Raw genomic sequence first — 21072 nt, forward strand, 5'->3', positions numbered from 1 at the left:
ATCCACTTGGAATTTACTTTTGTATTTGGTGAAATACAGTGGTTCAGTTTCATTCTTCTACATGTTTCAACCCATTGTTTCCAACACCATTTGTTGAAGAGACTCTGCTTTCCCCATTTAATAGTCTGAGCCCTTTTGTCAAAGATTAGATGTCTGTAGGTATGTAGGTGGGGGATCACTTCTGGGCTTTCAATTCTATTCCACTGGTCAGTGTGTCTATTCATGCTCCAGTACCAAGCAGTTTTGATGACAACGGCCCTATAATACAATTTGAGATCTGGGAGTGTGATGCCTCCAGTTCTGTGCTTTTGTCTCAAGATTATTTTGGCAATTCTAGGTCTTTTCTGGTTCCAGATAAACATTTGTAGCATTTTTTCTGTTCTCCTAAAAAATGTGCTTGGGATCTTGATGGGGATAGCATTAAATTTGTAAATGGCTCTGGGTAATATATTCATTGTGATGATGTTAATTCTTCCAACCCATGAACATGGGATATCTCCACTTCTTTGTGTCTTTTTCAATTTCCTTGAGTAGTGACTCATAATTTTCAGTATACTAGTCTTTCACTTCTTTGGTTAGGTTTACTCCTAGATATTTTATTGTTTTTGTTGCTATAGTAAAAGGAATTGATTTCTGGATTTCAATTTCTTCTAGCTTAGTGTTTGCACAGAGGAATGCCACTGACTTTTGAATGTTAGTTTTATAGCCTGACACCTTACTGTATTTCTTGATGATTTCCAAAAGCTTCTTGCTGGATTCCTTAGGTTTTTCTGTGTATACTATCATGTCATCTGCAAATAGGGAGAGTTTGACTTTTCTCTTCCAATCTGTATCCCTTTAATTCCTTGCTCCTGCCTGATTGCTATGGCAAGAACTTCCAACACTATGTTGAATAGTAATGGTGATAGTGGGCAGTCCTGTCTAGTACCTGATCTGAGTGGAAATGCTTCCAGTTTTCACCATTGAATATGATATTGGCTGTAGGTTTGCTATATAAAGACTCCACTATCTTTAGGAATTTTCCATCTATTCTCATTTTTTGTAGTGTTTTGATCAAAGGCTTTCTCTGCATCTATTGATATGACCATGTGGTTTTTGGTCTTGCTTTTGTTGATGTGGTGGATCACATTGATTGATTTATGTATATTAAACCAACCTTGCATGCCTGGGATAAACCCCAATTGGTCATGATGAACAATCTTTTTAATATACTGCTGTATCCAGTTGGCTAGAATTTTGTTCAGTATTTTAGCATCTATGTTCATCAGAGATATTGGTCTGTAGTTTTCTTTTTTGGTTGTGTCCCTGTCTGTTTTTGGTATCAAAGTGATGTTAGCTTCAAAGAAGCTGGCAGGGAGTATTCCAGTGTCTTCAATCTTCTGGAAAACTTTTAAAAGTAGAGGTATTAGTTCTTCTTCGAAGGTTTTGTAGAATTCATTTGTAAAACCATCTGGTCCAGGACTTTTATTTTTGGGGAGGTTTTTGATAACTGTTTCAATTTCATTGGCTGTGATGGGCCTGTTCATGTTATCCACTTCCTCTTTACTTAGTTTTGGAAGTTGGTAGGTATCTAGGAAATCATCCATTTCTTCCAGGTTCTCTAGCTTGGTGGCATATAGTTGTTCATAGAAACCTCGCATGATATGTTGAATTTCTGTGGTGTCTGTTGTGATATCTCCTCTTTCATTTAGTATCCGATTTATTTGGGTCTTCTCCCTTTTTTGTTTTGTGAGTCTGGCTAAAGGTTTGTCTATTTTGTTTACTCTTTCGAAGAACCAATATTTACTTTCGTTGATCTTTTGTATGGTTTTCTTATTCTCAATGTTATTTATTTCTGCCCTAACTTTAGTGATTTCTGTCCTTCTGGTTGCTTTAGGGTTCCTTTGTTGTTCTTCTTCTAGGTCTTTAAGATGTGCAATCAGGCTGTTTATTTGTGCTTTTTCTTGTTTCCTAATGTGTGCTTATATAACTATGAACTTCCCTCTCAGTACTGCCTTAGCTGTGTCCCAAATATTTTGATAGCTTGTGTCTTCATTTTCATTGAAGTCTTGAAACATTTTGATTTCTTCCTTGATTTCCTCTTTGACCCAGAGGTTGTTAAGAATTTTAGTGTTGAGCTTCCACATTTTGGGACTATTACTAATCTTTTGTTGATTGTTAAGTGTTAGTTTAATTCCACTGTGGTCTGAGAAGATGCTTGGGATGATTTCAATGCTCTTGAATTTGCTGATGCTGTCTTTGTGACCTAACATATGGTCTGTCCTTGAGAATGATCCACGTGGATTTGAGTAAATTGTGTATTACAGTTTCTTGGGATGAATGACTCTGAAAATGTCCAATAGTTCTAGTTTATCTATCTCTTCATTTAGCTCCCTTATGTCTTTATTGATTTTCTGCCTGGATGATCTGTCAAGTTGAGAGAGTGGGGTGTTGAAGTCCCCTACTATGACTGTGTTGCTGTTAATATATTGCTATAGCTCTTTCAGTAGAAGTTTAATGTATTTAGATGGCTTCTCATTGGGTGAATAGATGTTAATAATTGTTAAGTCCTCTTGATTGACTGATCCTCTGAGCATTAAGTAGTGTCCATTCCTATCTTTTTAAATCTTATCTATTTTAAAGTCTATCGTGTCAGATATGAGAATAGCTGTTCCTGCCCTTTTTTGTGGGCCATTGGCTTGTATGATAGTTTTCCATCCTTTCACTTTAAGTCTGTGTTTGTCTTGTTGAGTTAGGTGAGTTTCCTGTAGACAACATATTGTTGGGTTGTATTTTCTGATCCATCTTCCTACTCTATGTCTTTTAATCGGTGAATTCAGGCCATTGACATTTATTGATATCAAAGATTGAAGATATTTTAACGCCATTCTTGTACAGTTTTAGAGTGTTCTGATATATGTCCTATTTATGATGGTCTGACTGTTTATAGAAGACCTTTCAGAACTTCTTTCAGGACAGGTTTGGTGATAGTTAATTCCAACTGTTGCTTGTCTGCGAAGGTTTTGATGCCTCCATCTAGTCTGAATGACAGTGTAGCAGGATATAGTATTCTTGGTTGAAAGCCTTTCTCATTGAGCACTGGATAGATATCTTACCATTCTCTTCAGGCCTGTAGTGTTTGTGTGGAGAAGTCTGAAGCTAATCTTATGGGTTTTCCTCTGTACGTGACTCTTTGTTTTTCTCTTGCAGCCTTCAGGATCCTTTCTTTATCCTTATTCCTTTCCATTCTAAATAGGATGTGTCTTGGTGTCTTTAGGTCTGGGTTAATTCTGTTTGGGACCCTCTGGGCTTCTTGAATCTTTATGTCTTTGATGTTGTCTAGACTAGAGAAGTTTTCAGCTATTATGGCCTGAAGAATGCTTTCTTCCCTCCCTCTCTTTCTTCCTCTGGTAAGCCAATAATGCGTATATTGTTTCTTTTGAAGTCATCCCATAGGTCTCTGTTGTTGTTTTCAGCATCTCTTAATCTCTTTTTGAGATCTCTTACTTCTTTTTTAGTTGTCTCTAATTCGTCCTCGATCTTGATAATTCTGTCTTCAGCCTCATTGATTCTATTCTCTCTGCCCTCTACTGTTTTCTGGAGTTCATCTATTTTGTTTCCCTGTTCTGATACTGTTTTAGCTTATTCAGCTAGTTGTGTCCATAGCTCAGCGATTTCAGCTTTCAGCTCTCTGATAACCTTGAGATAGTTAGTGTTTTCTACCAGAGTCTCATTTGTTGTTCTTGTATTTCTGATTACATTTCTTTCAAACTCTTTACTAACTCCTGTGATTATTTCTTTAGCTAATGTTTGGATGTTGAACTCATTATTTTGTGCTTCACCCTTTGGGGGGCTTTTGGCTTGACTGTTGTCCTGATTCATTTCTCCAATATTTCTTCTTGTTGGTTTACCCATTTTATATATTATGTTATGAGTTCCCTCTCATAGTACTTTTCAAATTACTGATCACTATTGCCTGGATTGACTTGTGTCAATCCAGTAAGGTAATTAAAGGGTTCACAGTGGTGGAAGTTAACAGTTGTTTCAATAGTATTTTAATCCCTGAGTTGGAGCTCAGTGATTTAAAAGCCTCTTTTTTTTTTCTTCTCTGTAGGCTATGGGAGCCTGAGGGCTTCTAACTTAATCACTGACTCCTAACCAAGAGATAAGGCAGGGTGTGGCAGAGATAGTCCGGTGGTTATGCAATGAAACTTTCACAGCCCCACAGCTATGCCAGGTATAGGTCTTCTCCTGAGTTTCCTGGTTAGATCACTGTCCCCCGGTGTCCCTCCCTGCCGCTGCTCCAGATTCTGAGGGCAGTAACAATGGAGACTCAGAGTTGCACTTGGTGAGTCTCTGGGGAGTCCTCTCCTCCCTTTAGCTGTCCCCTTGTTGGTGGGACAGACTGGAGGTGGTGTCTCGACTGACAGAGCATTGGATTGTTAGCAGCCACTTAGTCTCTCCCTAGGCTCCTCTCTGTCACCAGCCAAGTGTTTGCACTGACCGGTGATTTGGTGGGTTCCTGTAGTCATTCTAGTCCTGTCTTGTTTCAGTCCCAGGTGGTCTCCTTTCCAAGACACTCTTTTATTTTCAATGAGAAAGTGAGAGATAAAGTACTGTTGTGCCCTTTATGATGTTCTATTTGTTTTTGTCTTTCTTGCTTTCATGTAGTTCTGGGATCAGACCAAGAACTTCACATGGGCAAGGCACATGCTGCTACTGAACCACCATCCTGGCCCTTGGTTCAATTCCATTATTAATTTTTATTGTGGTGCTGGAGAATGAACCTAGAGCTTCGCACTAGTACAATACCACTGAGTGGCTTCCTTGGCTTAATTTTCTATTCTCTATTTTTTAGAGAGGCTAGGAAGGTGGGAGAAACAGAAAAAGAAAGGAGAGAAGAGTCTTGCAGTGCTCCATGATGCTGTTTTACATATTCATGCTGCCCGTGAATCATGGCTTCATATACAGAAAGTCTCTGTACCAGGTGACTATCTCCTTACCCCTTTGTTTCCTTTTTTGTTTGTTTTATTTTCTTTTTCTCAACTTTATTTCTAACCAAAATTTCTTGTGGAACTTAATAGGATGGTTTTTAAATTTGTATGAGTATGCAAAACACTGGGAATAGTCAAGTCAGAGAAAAAAATTAGCTAAGAGGAATTATTGTATGAGAATACCATAAAGCAAAAGTAATCAAGAATATGTGACATGAATTTAAAGAAACATTTCAATAGAGGGTAGGGGAAACAACATAGTGGTTATACAAAAGACTTTCATGCCTAACACTCCAAGGTCCCAGTTTCAATCCACACCACCACCATCAGCCAGAACTGGTAAAAATTAAAAATAAAATAAATGTCAGTAGAATGAGAGTATGTAAATAGACTGGCATACATATAGACTCTTTATTTGTGACAAGGTTGGCACTGTATAGAAGTGACAAAGAAATTCTTAATGAAATTCTTAATTTTGCTGAAATAATTGTGTCTATGTAAGAAAATAATACAATTAGACTCCTACTTCACAGTATGCACTCAAAATCTTATGGTTATTTCAATGGATATAAAATAACATAAACTCTAGGGGTGTATGAACTTAATTGTGAAAAACAAAACTAATATTTTAAAATAAAAATGGAAAAAATTCATTTCTGGGCACAGAAATTTTTCTTAAATATAACACAAAAAAAAAACACCTCAAAGGAAAGATGGATAAAGTGAATTTTTATTTTTCAAGAGATATTACAAGAGTGATAAGACAAGCTACAGAGTACCAGAATATAACTCCAACCTACAAGCAACAAAAGGCTTTTATCCAGAATACTTGCAGAATTTATATGAATTAATAATAAGACATTCCAATAGAAAAATGAGCAACTCAGAACTCCTATAATTGTATACATTAAATATGTACAACTTTTTCTATGTCAATAAAAACCTCAATAAAGTGGTTTAAAATTAATGAATTGATAACGATAAAAATAAAATAAAAAGTCAAAAAAGAAAAATGGGCTTGAGATAGATACATTGGTAACTGTGGAAATAACTCAATAAATATAGAGTGCAGGTATTGCACCCTGAGGTTCCAGTTTCTATTCCCATCAGTTCATGTACCAGAGTGGTACTCTGGCTTCTCTCTCTCTTTCTCTCTCTTATGAAACAATTTCTCAACCTCATATTAAATAAAATAAACCTTAAAAGAGAGAATGATGGTGTCAGGCGGTAGCACAGTGGGTTAACTGCACATGCCCAAAGCACAAGGACCAGCATAAAGATCCCGGTTGGAGCCCCCGGCTCCCCACCTGCAGGGGAGTCGCTTCTCAAGCAGTGAAGCATGTTTGCAGGTATCTATCTTTTTCTCCCCCCTGTCTTCCCCTCCTCTCTCCATTTCTTTCTGTCCTGTCCAACAACAATGATATCAGTAACAGCAACAATAATAACTACAACAATAAAACAACAAGGACAACGAAAAGGAATAAATAAATAAATATTTAAAAAAAGAGAGAGAGGGAGTCAGGCGGTAGCGCAGTGGGTTAAGCGCACATGACACAAAGCACAAGGACTGGTGTAAGGATCCAGGTTCGAGCCCCCGGCTCCCCACCTGCAGGGGAGTCGCTTCACAGGCGGTGAAGCAGGTCTGCAGGTGTCTATCTTTCTCTCCCCTTCTCTGTCTTCCCCTCCTTTCTCCATTTCTCTCTGTCCTGTCTAATGACGACATCAATAACAACAACGATAACTACTACAACAATGAAAAAGCAGCAAGGGCAACAAAAGGGAAAATAAATAAATTTTAAAAAAAGAGAGAGAGAGAGAGATGGACATTTTGAAAAAGAGATCCAAAGATCAATAACAAAAAAGTACTCAACTTATTTGGTAATTAGGGAAATGTAAACTAAAGTCATAGTGGAATGCCACTACACACCAGACTGACTAAAACTTAAAAATCACAGTATTGGGAGTCGGGATGTAGAGCAGAGGGTTAAGCGCAGGTGGCGCAAAGCACAAGGATGGGCATGAGGATCCTGGTTCGAGCCCCAGCTCCCCACCTGCAGGGGAGTCGCTTCACAGGCGGTGAAGCAGGTCTGCAGGTGTCTATCTTTCTCTCCCCCTCTCTGTCTTCCCCTCCTCTCTCCATTTCTCTCTGTCCTATCCAACAATGACAACAACAATAATAACTACAAGGGCAACAATAAAACAATAAAACAACAAGGGCAACAAAGGGAATAAATAAATAAAATAAATTTTTTTTTAAAAAAATCACAGTATCAAATTTTGATCCAGGGCCAGGGAGATAGCCTACCAAAAGAACACAGATCTTACATGTATCTATTCTAGAGCCTCTATGCCAGAGTTGAACAGTGCTCTGGTCTTTGTGTCTCATATTTTCTTGTCTTGAAAATACAACATTGACCCATACAAATTTATACAAACTTGTATACAACCACTTTGGAAAATAATTCAGCATCATTCAATTAAAATAAAAACAAGGGGAGTTGGGCAGTAACATAACGGGTTAAGCACAGGTGGCACAAAGCGCAAGGACCCGCGTAAGGATCTCAATTCAACCTCCGGCTTCCCACCTATAGAAGGGCCACTTCGTAAGCAGTGAAGCAAGTTGGCAGGTGTTTATCTTTCTCTCCCCCTCTCTGTCTTCCCCTCCTCTCTCCATTTCTCTCTGTCCTATCCAACAACAACAATATCAATAACTACAACAATAAAACAAGGGCAACAAAAGGGAATAAATAAATAAATTTTTAAAAATAAGTAAATAAAATAAAAACAAGATACTCTAACTCATGAGGTAGCAAACAAACAAAAACAAGTGATGAAATTTTCTTTAAGACTTTTTGATGCCCCCACACCTATGGACATTTAATCTTTGACAAAGGTGCCCAGACTACTAAATGGGGAAAGGAGAATCTCTTCAACAAATGGTGTTGGAAAAATTGAGTTGAAACATGCAGAAGAATGAAGCTGAACAATATATTTCACCAAACACAAAAGTAAATTCCAAATGGATCAAAACTTGGATGTTAGACCAGAAAATAGCAAATTATTAAAGGAAAGTGTTAGCAGAACTCTTTTTGTTTGTTTTTATTATTTTTATTTATCTATTTATTGGATAGAGAAAGTCAGAAGTTGAGAGAGGAAGGAGGAGATAGAGTGGGAGAAAGACAGAGACACCTGCAACTCTGCTTCACCACTCACAAAGCTTTCCCCCTGCAGGTGGGGGCTGCAGACTTGAACCTGGGTCCTTGTGTACTGTAACATGTGTGCTTAACCAGGTGCACCATCACCTGGCCCCTGAACTCTTTTCCACATAAATTTTAAAGACCTCTTCAATGAAATGAATCCAATTACAAAGAAGACTAAATAAAAAGCAAACCAATGGGACTACATCAAATTAAAATCATCTGCACAGCAAAAGAAACCACCACCCAAACAAAGAGACCCCTCACAGAATGGGAGATCTTTGCATGCCATATATCAGAGAAGAGGCTAATAATCAAAATATATAAAGAGCTCACCAAACTCAGCAACAAGAAAAGAAATAACCCCATCCAAAAAGGGGAGAGGACATGGACAGAATATTCACCATAGAAGAGATCCAAAAGCGCCTTCAGGGAAGTCACTTCAAAAGCGGTGAAGCAGGTCTGCAGGTGTCTGTCTTTCTCTCCCCCTCTCTTTCTTCCCTTCCTCTCTCCATTTCTCTCTTTCTTCTCTTTCCTATCCAACAACGACGACATCAATAACAACAAGAATAGTAACTACAACAATTTTGAAAAAGAGACTCAAAAGGCCAAAAAGCATATGAGAAAATGCTCCAAGTCATTGATTATCAGAGAAATGCAAATAAAGACAACAATGAGATGTCACTTCACTCCTGTGAGGATGTCATAATACATCAGACAAGGTAGCAGCAGCAAATGCTAGAGAGGTTGTGGGGTCAAAGGAACCCACCTAGGGTATGTCAATTGGTTCAAGCCCTGTGGAGAGCAGTCTGGAGAACTCTCAGAAGGCTAGAAGTGGACCTACCCTATGGCCCTGCAATTCCGTTCCTGGGGATATAATCTAAGGAACAGAACATACCCATCTAAAAAAGTCTGTGTATACTTATGTTCATAGTAGCACAATTTGTAATAGCTAAAACCTGGAAGCAACAGGTGTCCAACAACAGATGAGTGGCTGTGTGGTATATATACACAATGGAATACCATTCAGCTATTAAAAACGGTGAATTCACCTTATTTATCCCATCTTGGATGGAGCTTGAAGATGTCATGTTAAGTGAGATAAGTCAGAAACAAAAGGATGAATATAGGATGATCTCACTCATAGACAGAAATTGAAAAACAAGATCAGAAGGGAAGACAGTAAGAAGAACTTGGACTCAAGTTGGTGTATTGCACCAAAGTAAAAGACTCTGGGTTGGAGGGAGGGCTCAGGTCCCAGAACACTATGGCAGAGGAGGACCTAATGGGGGTTGTATTGTTATATGGAAATGTTATACATGTACAAACTATTGTATTTTACTATCAACTGTAAACCATTAATTCACCAACAAAGAAATAATAATTAAAAAAAGACTTTTTGATAACTATGGTAGTGATTGTTGGATGGATGGAGGGAGAGGCACAGAACTGTGGTGGTGGATGCAATGTGACACTATATTCCTATAATCTTGTAAACCATTATTAAATCACTAATAATTTTAATAACATATTCTATGGCCAAACAATTCCATTCCTAGATATTGGTCAGAACAGAACAGAGGTATTATCTATGAATTGAAATATGGACAGAATGATGATAAAAGTTTTATTTGTGATAACCCTACCATAGGTCAGGCCCCTCAGAATTATCTAAAATGGAGTTTTTTGTGTAGAATATTTATTATAGATCATCATCTATGGAAAACAAGCAGAACTGAGCAGAAGTCAAACTGTGGTATGGGTTCAACAAAGTCTAGGCCAACTTGGCAGGAATGGGAGCAAATACTGGCTATCTGAATTGTTCCATAGTAGGTCAAAATGGATCGGCCTGGTTACCCTTGCTTTGCTGAGTCACCAGGCACCAGACTTAAGCTGCTCTGGGGAGGGGCAAGGCACTCTGCAGTTCAGGCAAACTCTGGAGAAGCTCTCAGCTGGAGTTTTCTGCAGACACTGGACAGCAAAACATTCATTGAAGAGGCACTATCAAGCTGGCACTAATCCAAATGTCTATCATCGGAAAAAAGGTTCAACTCTATTGTGTTCACACAATATACCCATAATTCCCCACAACTTCCTTACTTATCTTTGTGATCCACTGGCCCCTGGGCAACCACTGATCCCATTCCTGCGAGTACCTGATTTGATCAGTCTTTTAAAATTCTGCTCCTGGTAGGAATACAGTTTTAATTAGCATTTCCCTAAAGATAAATGATGTTGAGCACCATCCCATGTTTTAATTTGTTTGCCTAAATGTCTTCTTTGGGGGCTGGAGACAGCTTACCCAGCAGAGCACAAGAGTGAGAGTTGAGCCCCAGACACCATGTGGGAGCACCGCACACAGGGAAGCTTCATGAGTGGTGGTGCACTGCAGTGGCACTTCTCCTTTTCTTTTCATCTCTTTGCCGCTCTGTCTCTCTCCCTCTTTGTTTCATTATCCAGATAAAGGGAGGAAAAAGTAGACTGGGAAAAATGTGTGTGCTCCCGTGTAGGGGATGAGGGGATGTCAAGGAGATTGAGTTTTCACGTTTTTGTGTTCAGGGACTCTTATTTCTATTCTTTATAACTGTCACCAAAGGGCCTGAATGTCTCTGAAAAACAACTACCAGTTGGTTTAAGACTTTGTGAAAAACCATGGTGCTTATACTTGGTGGGGGTGGGGGTGGGGGTGGGGGTGGGGGTAGAGGAAGAACAGGACTGTGGTGGTGGGTGCAGTGTGGAACTCTAACCTGTAATCTTAGAATCTTGTAAACCACTATCCATCACAAACTTTAAAATGGCTTAGAAAAAAAATAATAAATTTCAAACAAATTCACTGGGATATTGTGGTGTAAAGCCACAGTGAAGCCTTGGCAGAAAATATATATCTTTTCTTTGGTGAATCCTCTACTCAAGTCTTTGACCCATTTTTAAATAGATTATAAAACATTTTGTTATAATATTTGTATATGTAATTTTACATATGGCTCGTACATATGAAATTATAGTCTGTATTGAGTTGATTATTTTTTAATTTTATTAATTACTTAATATTAATTTACAAAATTTTAAGATAACTGGGTATAATTCCACACCTGTCCTTTTTAAAATATTTTATTTATTTATTTTTTATTATTAGATAGAGACAGAGAGAAATTGAGAGATGAGGGAGAGATAGGGAAGGAAAGAGACAGAGAGACACCTGCAGCCCTGCTTCACCACTTTTGAAGCTTTTCCCTGAAGGCGGAGAACAGGGACTTGAACCCAGGTCCTTGTCACTGTAATGTGTGTGCTTAACCAGGTGTGCTACCACCTGGCCCCTTTACACACCTTTCCAAGCACCAGGGTTCTGTGTTCCCATTCCCTACATTAGAAACTGCATTAGTTTTACCAAGATCATAGATGTGGGTTGACTATTATTTATACATCTATCTATACTTCTATATATTTGCCCATTTTTTATGTTCCTGCCTTCTCTTCCTTTCTAAGTCACATCTACTATTCTGAATGACCTTCCTTTTTTTTTTTTCCTTTTCTCTCTCCAGGTTCTGATGGAATTGGAGTTCAGAGCCCTCTAGTCATCTGTCCCTAACACTTCTCCCACTCTGGGTGTATGGACCAAAATTCTTTTTAGGGTGCAGAAGATGGGAGTTCTGACTTCTATCATTGCTTCTCCTCTGGACATGGGCATTGGCAGGTCGATCCATGCCCCCAACCTGTTTCTTTTTTTTTCTTTTTTTTTTTTTGCCTCTAGGGTTATCGCTGGGACTTGGTGCCTGCACTAAGAATCCACTGCTCCTGGAGGCCATTTTTCCCATCTTGTTGCCCTTGTTGTTGTTGTTACCCTTGTTGTTGTTATTATTATTGTTGTCATTGCTATTATTGTTGCCAAATAGGACAGAAAGAAATCGAGAGAGGAGGGGAGACAAGAGGGGGAAGAGAAATATAGATACCTGTAGACCTGCTTCACTGCCTGTGAAGAGACCCCCTTGCAGGTGGGGAGGCGGGGGCTCCAACTGGGATCCTTACCCTGGTCTTTGCACCTCCAGGAGGGGTGGATTCATAGTGCAGGCATTGAGCCTAAAAAAAAAAAAAAAAAAAAAAAAGACCCAATGGTCACACTAAAAAAAAAAAAAAAAAAGAAAGAAAGGAAGAAAAGAAAATCAATTGATCATGTATTCATGAATCTATTATTATTAATGTATGCATTTTATTTTAATATGGAAGAGAAAGATACAGAGAGAGAGAGCAGAGCACTGATCATCTCTGGTTTATGATGGTGCTGGTGATTGAACACGGTACCAAGGAACCTCAAGCTAGGAAGTTTTTTTTTTAGTGATTTAATAATTATTAACAAGATTGTAAGATAACAGGGGTATAAATTCCATGCATTTCCCACCACCAGAGATGTGTCATATCCCTTCATTGGAAACTTCCCTATTCTTTTTAAAAATATTATTATTAGTGATTTTAATAATGATTAGCAAGATTGTAAGATAGCAGGGGTATAATTCCACACAGTTCCCATCACCAGAGTTCTGTGTCCCATCCTCTCCATTGGAAACTCCCCTATTCTTTATCCCTCTCTGGGAGTATAGACGAAAATTCTTTATGGAGTGCAGAAAGTGGGAGGTCTGGCTGAACATGGGCATTGACACATAGATCCATACCCACAACCCGTTTCTATCTTTCCCTTGTTGGGAGGGCTCTGGAGAGGTTTGGTTCTAGGACACATTGGTAAGATCTTCTGCCCAGGGAGGTTAAGATGGCGTCATATGCAACTTGGTGACTGAAAGGCAGTATGATATAAAGCAATAAACAGGGACCCAAAGATAGGAATAAAGCAAATGAAGCTAGGGGTCTTCATGTAAGAAGAAGCTAGGAAATCTATTTTAGGTATGTTCCATGTGGCCCATGACTTTAATAATTTTTGACTGAACCCGATAGCTAACATGCAGGTGGACTAAAAGTACTGTCTGGGAAGACGGTGTCAGAGTTGAGAATAGGACTATAAAGCTGGATTAGGGGGCCAGGTGTTGGTGCACATGGTTAAGCATACACATCACAATGCACATTGGCCCTCATATGGCAAAGGAGGGGCTGGATAGTGGCACACCTGGTTGAGTGCACATGTTACAATGTGCTAGGAACCAGTTTCAAGCCCCTGCAGGGGGAAGCTTTGCAAGTGGTGAAGCGGTGTCACAGGTGTCAGCTGTCTCTCACCCTCTTACCGCCCCCTTCCCTCTCAATTTCTGGCTGTCTCTATCCAGTAAATAAATAAATGAATATAATAAATAAAAGTTGTAAAAAAGATAAGGCAAAGGATATGACTTTGTCATTTTTAGCAGTGGTGATATATATATATATAAATTTTTTAGCCACTCATCTGTTGGGGACCTGGGTCTCTTCCAAATTTGGGCTATTACACAATTTGTGCTCCTATGAATATATAGATGTGCATAGGTATCTTTGGGTAGATACTTTTGTTTCCTTTGGATATATCCCTAGGAAAAGAATTGCTGGGTCATAGAGCAGGCCCATTTCTAGCATTCTGATGAATCTCCAGAGCATTTTTCACAGGAACTGGACCAATGTACATTCCCACCAGCAGTATAGGAGAGTTTCTTCACCCACCCCCCAATGCCTCTTCAACAGTTAGTGTTCCTGTACATTCTCATCAGTGTAAAATGGCATCTTGTTACTATTATTTGCATTTCTCTGATCATCAGTAACTTTGGACATTTACTCATATGTCTGTTGGCCCTTTAGATCTCCTTTTTGGTAAAGATTCTATTCATGTCCTCTTCCCATATTTTAATGGGGCTGTTTTTTGTTTGCGCTGAGTTTGGTGAGTTCTCTATTAGCCCTTTGTCTGATATAAAGATTTTCTCCCACTCTGTGGGGAATATTTCTGTTTTATTGGTGATTCCTCTCACCTAGTTCTTATCAGTCCCCACAAAAGTCACAAGATTTTCAGGGCTTCTGAACTCACCCCAAGACTCCAAACACCACTAAGATCTGTTTTTCCCTTTTCTGAACAGGCCCACCCTGGCCTGTGTGTAAAAATCATTTCAGAAGACTTTCTGGAACTCAGAATGTAGTTTCAGTAAAGGTCCCATGGTCTCAGCCTTACTGTGGAATGCCTGCCTTGCTTTCTCGCTCTGTTGCTCTGTTGGAAAGCAGCTTCTCCTGTGAGGACTCTACTACTCAGTAGTGGCCATTTTCACTCATATGGCCCTGTGTCCATAGGTCAAAGGATGGAGGTGTTCCTTCTGCATCTCAGTATGACTTCTAGACAGTTTGCTCTCCTCCTTGTGAATGCCTGTTTGGATGCCATGCCTTCAGACCAAATCACTCTTCTTACCTTTTTTTGCAGTTACTTACAGACCTTCAGATCATTTCCCATATTCCTAACACTCTGAAGACTTCATTCTCTCCAAAATAACTTAGGCATTCTCTCTTGCCTAAGTTATTTTGTTGTTGTTGTTGCTGTTTGTTCATTTCAGCATTTATGTAGATGAACAGGTTTCTCAGCCCCTTGGTCTCCTCAACACCATCTTGGCTTCTGTGATACCTCAGACTCTCAGTCCCACAATCACACCTCCAACTACTTCTTATCTGGTAATATAATCCCTTCATCATCTCAATTTCATGCATCCCACTTTCCGTTAAACACACTCTCTCCCTCTCTCGCTCTCTCTCTCTGTCTTCCTCTCTCCTCTCTCTCTCTCCAGATCATTCCTTCTCTTGTTCACCCTCCCCACTCACCCTCCACTCTCACAGATTTTTCCTGGAACCAACTGATCCCAGCAAATGCTCATCATCCCCATCCCCCTTGCACTCCACTTCCCTCCTTACCCAGCTCAGAGTCCAAGCTCCAGTATCCACACTCCACCCACCCACCCACTTCATGACAGTGTAGCCACATGACGAAACAAGTGGACTAGTCAGGCTCACTTTAAACAATGGATCGCAGTCTCCCTAAGGTGGCCCCACAAAGTCATACTACATCCCCAAGTCTCCTCACACCCTCTCTCCCAGTCAACCGCTTCACACCTCCTCCTCCACCTCACCGTCAGCTGACAACCTCTTCCTAGCTCACTAAGAAAATAGAAGCCCTCAGAAGAGAAGTTCTGCAAGCTCCACCACTACTTCCCCCACCCACCTGCATCTGTGCTCATCAACTCTGCTTCCATTTCACTTCTCTGGGGGAACCGTCCATGTTCCTTTTCAAGTACAGCCCTTTTTCCCCTGCAGCAGATGCCATCTCCACCTACCTCCTTGAAGACCTCACTCCTGCAGGTCCCCCTTTCTCACCCACATCATCAGGATGCCTCTCCCTGCAGAATTATGCCCATCAACACACGAAAATATTGAATTTTCCCATCTGCTAGAAAAACCTCCTGTTGACCTTGTGTCCCCCTCCAACTCTCATCCTGCTTCTCTGCTCCTCTGTCTGGCACAGCTCCTTAAAGGAATTAGATCTTCTTACTACCTTTAAATCTTCTTCTCACCTCTTTCCTCCCCTTACTCCCATCAGGTCCTCCCAACAACCCACCTGCCCCCCCACACACACACAACCAGAAAAACTACCTTTGTCAATCTCTGACCTCACCTCCCTACCTCCCCCAGGCCTGGGAACATGCATCTCACTCTGGATCTTCCCCAGCCTCTCTGGGTTTCCCCCTAGAAAGCTGCCTCTGTCTCTTCTGCAGCCACCTCCTCACCCCCAAGCCGAGCCCCTAGCCCTCTTTTCATCTCTTATCTACACTTACTCCCCTGATAACCTCCTCCAGTTTCCTGGCTTTAAATATCATTTGGTTGCTGAAGACTTCCCAATTTACATACCCAGCCGAAACCTTTTTTGGAATTCCAAATCACATTGTCTCTAAGCAATTTCCTGAAACTGGATCATGGCCACCTCCCCTCCTGTCAGACCCAGCTCATCAGTTCTCCCCCATCCATGCCTAGCCTGATTTTATTTTATTTTTTTAGTACTATTTTTTATTGGGGAATTAATGTTTTACGTTCAACAGTAAGTACAATAGTTTGTACATGCATAACATTCCCCAGATTCCCATATAACAATACAACCCCCACTAGCAAGTTGTGGTATATATACACAATGGAATACTACTCAGCTGTTAAAAATGGTGACTTCACCATTTTCAGCTGATCTTGGATGGACCTTGAAAAAAATCATGTTGAGTGAAATAAGTCAGAAACAGAAAGATGAATATGGGATGATCTCACTCTCAGGCAGAAGTTGAAAAACAAGATCAGAAAAGAAAACAGAAGTAGAACCTGAAATGGAATTGGCATATCTCACCAAAGTAAAAGACTCTGGGGTGGGTGTGGGTGGGTGGGGAGAATACAGGTCCAAGAAGGATTCAGAGGACCTAGTGGGGGTTGTAAACCAGGAACTGAAGGCTGGAGTATTCAACGCCCTGTGGTCTCCCAAAGTAGCATGAACCTAAAAGGAAGGCTGAGAAGCCCACTCTGTGCATCTTGAAGGACAGATCCCACCTGATTTTATGTAGACATTGAGTTTTGAACTCAAGTCTGGGGGATGAGAATTGAGACTTTCCTCTGCATAGGCCTATGGAGCAAGGGCATCTGGAAAAGGGTCAGTGACTCAAAGAGCACTGCAGGATGGTTGATGGCTGATGGAAAGGTGCTGTATGACCACTCACGGTTTGGTCAAGGTGGCCACTGTGGCTGCATCTCAAGGCTGCCCAGAGACCTACCCCTTGGAACCTGCACTTGCTTCCATCTCTGTCTCCTCTGCCTTCTTCCCCAGGTGCAGGGACACATAAACTTAAGTGTCTAAGGACACTGCCTCCATCATGTGACCTCCCATCATCAGTTCTCCCCCATCCATGCCTAGCCTGATTTTATTTTATTTTTTTAGTACTATTTTTTATTGGGGAATTAATGTTTTACGTTCAACAGTAAGTACAATAGTTTGTACATGCATAACATTCCCCAGATTCCCATATAACAATACAACCCCCACTAGCAAGTTGTGGTATATATACACAATGGAATACTACTCAGCTGTTAAAAATGGTGACTTCACCATTTTCAGCTGATCTTGGATGGACCTTGAAAAAAATCATGTTGAGTGAAATAAGTCAGAAACAGAAAGATGAATATGGGATGATCTCACTCTCAGGCAGAAGTTGAAAAACAAGATCAGAAAAGAAAACAGAAGTAGAACCTGAAATGGAATTGGCATATCTCACCAAAGTAAAAGACTCTGGGGTGGGTGTGGGTGGGTGGGGAGAATACAGGTCCAAGAAGGATTCAGAGGACCTAGTGGGGGTTGTAAACCAGGAACTGAAGGCTGGAGTATTCAACGCCCTGTGGTCTCCCAAAGTAGCATGAACCTAAAAGGAAGGCTGAGAAGCCCACTCTGTGCATCTTGAAGGACAGATCCCACCTGATTTTATGTAGACATTGAGTTTTGAACTCAAGTCTGGGGGATGAGAATTGAGACTTTCCTCTGCATAGGCCTATGGAGCAAGGGCATCTGGAAAAGGGTCAGTGACTCAAAGAGCACTGCAGGATGGTTGATGGCTGATGGAAAGGTGCTGTATGACCACTCACGGTTTGGTCAAGGTGGCCACTGTGGCTGCATCTCAAGGCTGCCCAGAGACCTACCCCTTGGAACCTGCACTTGCTTCCATCTCTGTCTCCTCTGCCTTCTTCCCCAGGTGCAGGGACACATAAACTTAAGTGTCTAAGGACACTGCCTCCATCATGTGACCTCCCTGCCCAGCTGGGCTTATGCCTCCATTGAATTTCTTACCTCTGTGGGATTTCAAATGGGCCAGACCAAAGAGGGAAGCTCTTAGAGGCCCTCTGATTCCTCTCCCAACCTTTCCAAGCTCACCTCTCTGGAACACCCCCCACCCCTGACCTGGGGCACTCACCTGTGCATTCAAAATGGGCTACAGCACCCTGGTCCAGCTCCCTCAGTAAGAGGCCAACAGAGCTATTGATTGCAGCAGGTGGGATCTGTCCTTCAAGATGCACAGAGTGGGCTTCTCAGCAGCAGTGGGACACAGGGCAGGCTTCCCCTCCCCACTCTACTCAAGGCTGCAATTTTGCAAACCAGGAATTGAAGGCTGGAGTATTCAATGCCCTGCGGTCTCCCAAAGTAACATGAACCTAAAAGGAGGACCAGCCTTCCTTAGGAGCCAGGGAAATTGGCAGAAGGGACCCAAGCAATCTTGGGGCACGGCTAAGCTACTCTTTAGTCTTCTTCTGAGGATATGGATGGGTCTCTCTCAATTGAATTATTAATCTAATCCTGTGTGCTCATGTCACTTTACCAGACAGCCAGTTTCTTCATGACTTGCCTACTATCAGTTTCAACATGCACTTTGCAATGAAATCTGACTGATCAGCAATACCATAATTAGTTGCAAATGTCTATGCTCCTGTGTTTGATGTAGGGGCTTTTTCGTTAAAGTGACGGAGGCCATTAAAAGCCATGACTTTGCTCAGGACAAAGGACTAGCAGCGGTTGTATCTTGGGCCAGAGGCAGGCTTGCTGGGAAAGAGACTGTGCTTTCGGGAGGTGGGCTGTAGTGCAGCGGGTTAAGCGCAGGTGGCGCAAAGCACAAGGACCGGAATAAGGATCCCGGTTCGAACCCCGGCTCCCCACCTGCAGGGGAGTCGTTTCACAGGCGGTGAAGCAGGTCTGCAGGTGTCTGTCTTTCTCTCCTCCTCTCTGTCTTCCCCTCCTCTCTCCATTTCTCTCTGTCCTATCCAACAACAACAACAATAAAACAACAAGGGCAACAAAAGGGAATAAATAAATAAAATAAATATTAAAAAAAAACTTTAAAAAAATTAAGAGATTGTGCTTTCACTGTAACACTTTTATTTACCAGGAATAAATGAGCTGAGTATGATGATGTGTGTAGTCCACGAAGAAGAAGGGAGCCAGAGTCACTCCGCTCAGTCTCCTCTTTGCATCTCTCCAGATCTGCTTGCTCACCTCCAGTAATGAGATGCTTCCTACCTGGTGATGCTTCTCAGATTTTAAGAAAGTTCATCCTTGCCTGGTCACCCATGTGCCAGTTGTAAGTCTTCCCCAGCTGGATCAAGAGCCTGGCTTTAACTCAGAAGCTGTCACACTGTATAAGCTTGAATCCTCAATTTATCTGTCAGAGAAAAGGAAGTTACCACCTATCCTGTCATAAGTCAGAGCTTCTAGTGCTGAACAACAGAAATAGACTTTTAGGTAGACTGACTCAATTAGCTTGGGTTAAACCATTCTAAGCAAAAAATAAGAAGGTGTTGAGTTCTCTAGGCAAAACAGAGAAGTAGTCCCAGAGGTGACATAGCCACAAGCAAAGCTGCAGGTCACACTGCAGGGGTGGCTCAGTCAGGATCTTGCTGCTACCACCAGCACAAAGTTCCACAGACTGGACTATAGCATCCAGCCACATCTGTGGGTGACACTGTTCCCACCCCCCAAGGAGTTACAGCCTGTTGCACCAATAGTAACCACTAAGGAGAACTTTCTTTTTTTTTTTTTTTCAAAGAGAACTTTCTGTGGACTTTGTTCCTTTGGACCACAGCTCCTGGCTCACAGTGTAGAGCCTGTGTGTGTAATTGTCACAGCCTAGGTCATGGGCCCTGCCCCAGCCAGAGGAGGCTAGGAAAGGCATGCATATGGTGTTTCAGTCTCTTGAGTGGGAAGTAGACTCTGCCTCAGAATGAAGGGACTTCCCCATCACAGGAAGAGGGTTCAGATCCTGGGTCACAAGAAAGAAGAACAAAGAATTGACTAAGATACTAGATTTTAACAGGGTTTGAAAAGGAATTAAACTCTACACACCTGCCAAAGATGATTATTTGCTGCATAGGTATTTCTGCAGACACAGAGGAAGAAAATTATGCTCCCTGCCTTCGGAGAAAGAACAGAGTCCATTAAGGGAGGCATGGACCAGATGACCCCTGTCCCAGGCAGGGACCAGTGATCCTTGGGAATTTCCATGCTGCCCAGATTGGCTATGATTAGGATTAACTATTAGAGGAGTGAGCCGTATCTGGGGTTTCTGAGGCAATCTAATGTTTTCTTAGAGGTATCTTAGTGTCTCACTGTATCTTGGGGTTATGTCCACTGATGTCTCATACAGATTCAGGGCTGAGGAATCCTGTCCACACATGCCTGTTCTTGATTGAGAACCATACTGCTGTAGCTTTCCTGTAGTTAGTATTCCTCCTCCTCCTGATAATATTACCCCAGTGTTCATTTTGGGAATGCCTTCTCTTGTTTAGCTCACATACTTCAGGTGGAGTAAATTCCCTGGCTTGAGCATTACATATGAAGTGGCCTGGCTAATTTTCACAGTTACTAACATTATGCATGGTTGTATAATAGGTGTTTTGCTGGACCCAAGCCAAACTATGAGAGCCAATCTGAGCCAACAGCAGGCATTTGGCCCAGAAAAAAAAGCTGTCCTTTCACCTGGACTTGGAGATGTGAGGGTGTCAGCCTGAAGTTGCTGACAGCTGTCTTGTCACCACAGAGTGGCAAGCAGGATCAGTCCTAAAATAGGCAGAAATGAAGATTAGTCTGGTCCTGATAACATTTTTTTGTAACCCCTGGATCTGTACCTGAAACCCTTGAACTTTTCCACCATATGAAAAGACCAAGTAAACAAAGTAGGGTTTTTGTTTGTTTGTTTTTTCATCTCTGAGACTTCACTGCTCTGGGATGACTTTTTCAGCTGGAAATGAAGAAGTAGGGGCGGGGGGAGGGAACCACAGCAGTGAAGCATCCTTCAGTGTGGCACAATGTGGTAAAGAGTTGGGTTCGAACCTGCATCCCATGCCCATGGCAAAGCAGTACATTATCCAAGTGAGCTACTTTTCTAGCCTGTAGC

The sequence above is a fragment of the Erinaceus europaeus genome, chromosome 2, assembly GCF_950295315.1.
Source record: "Erinaceus europaeus chromosome 2, mEriEur2.1, whole genome shotgun sequence".
NCBI classification, from domain to species: domain Eukaryota; kingdom Metazoa; phylum Chordata; class Mammalia; order Eulipotyphla; family Erinaceidae; genus Erinaceus; species Erinaceus europaeus.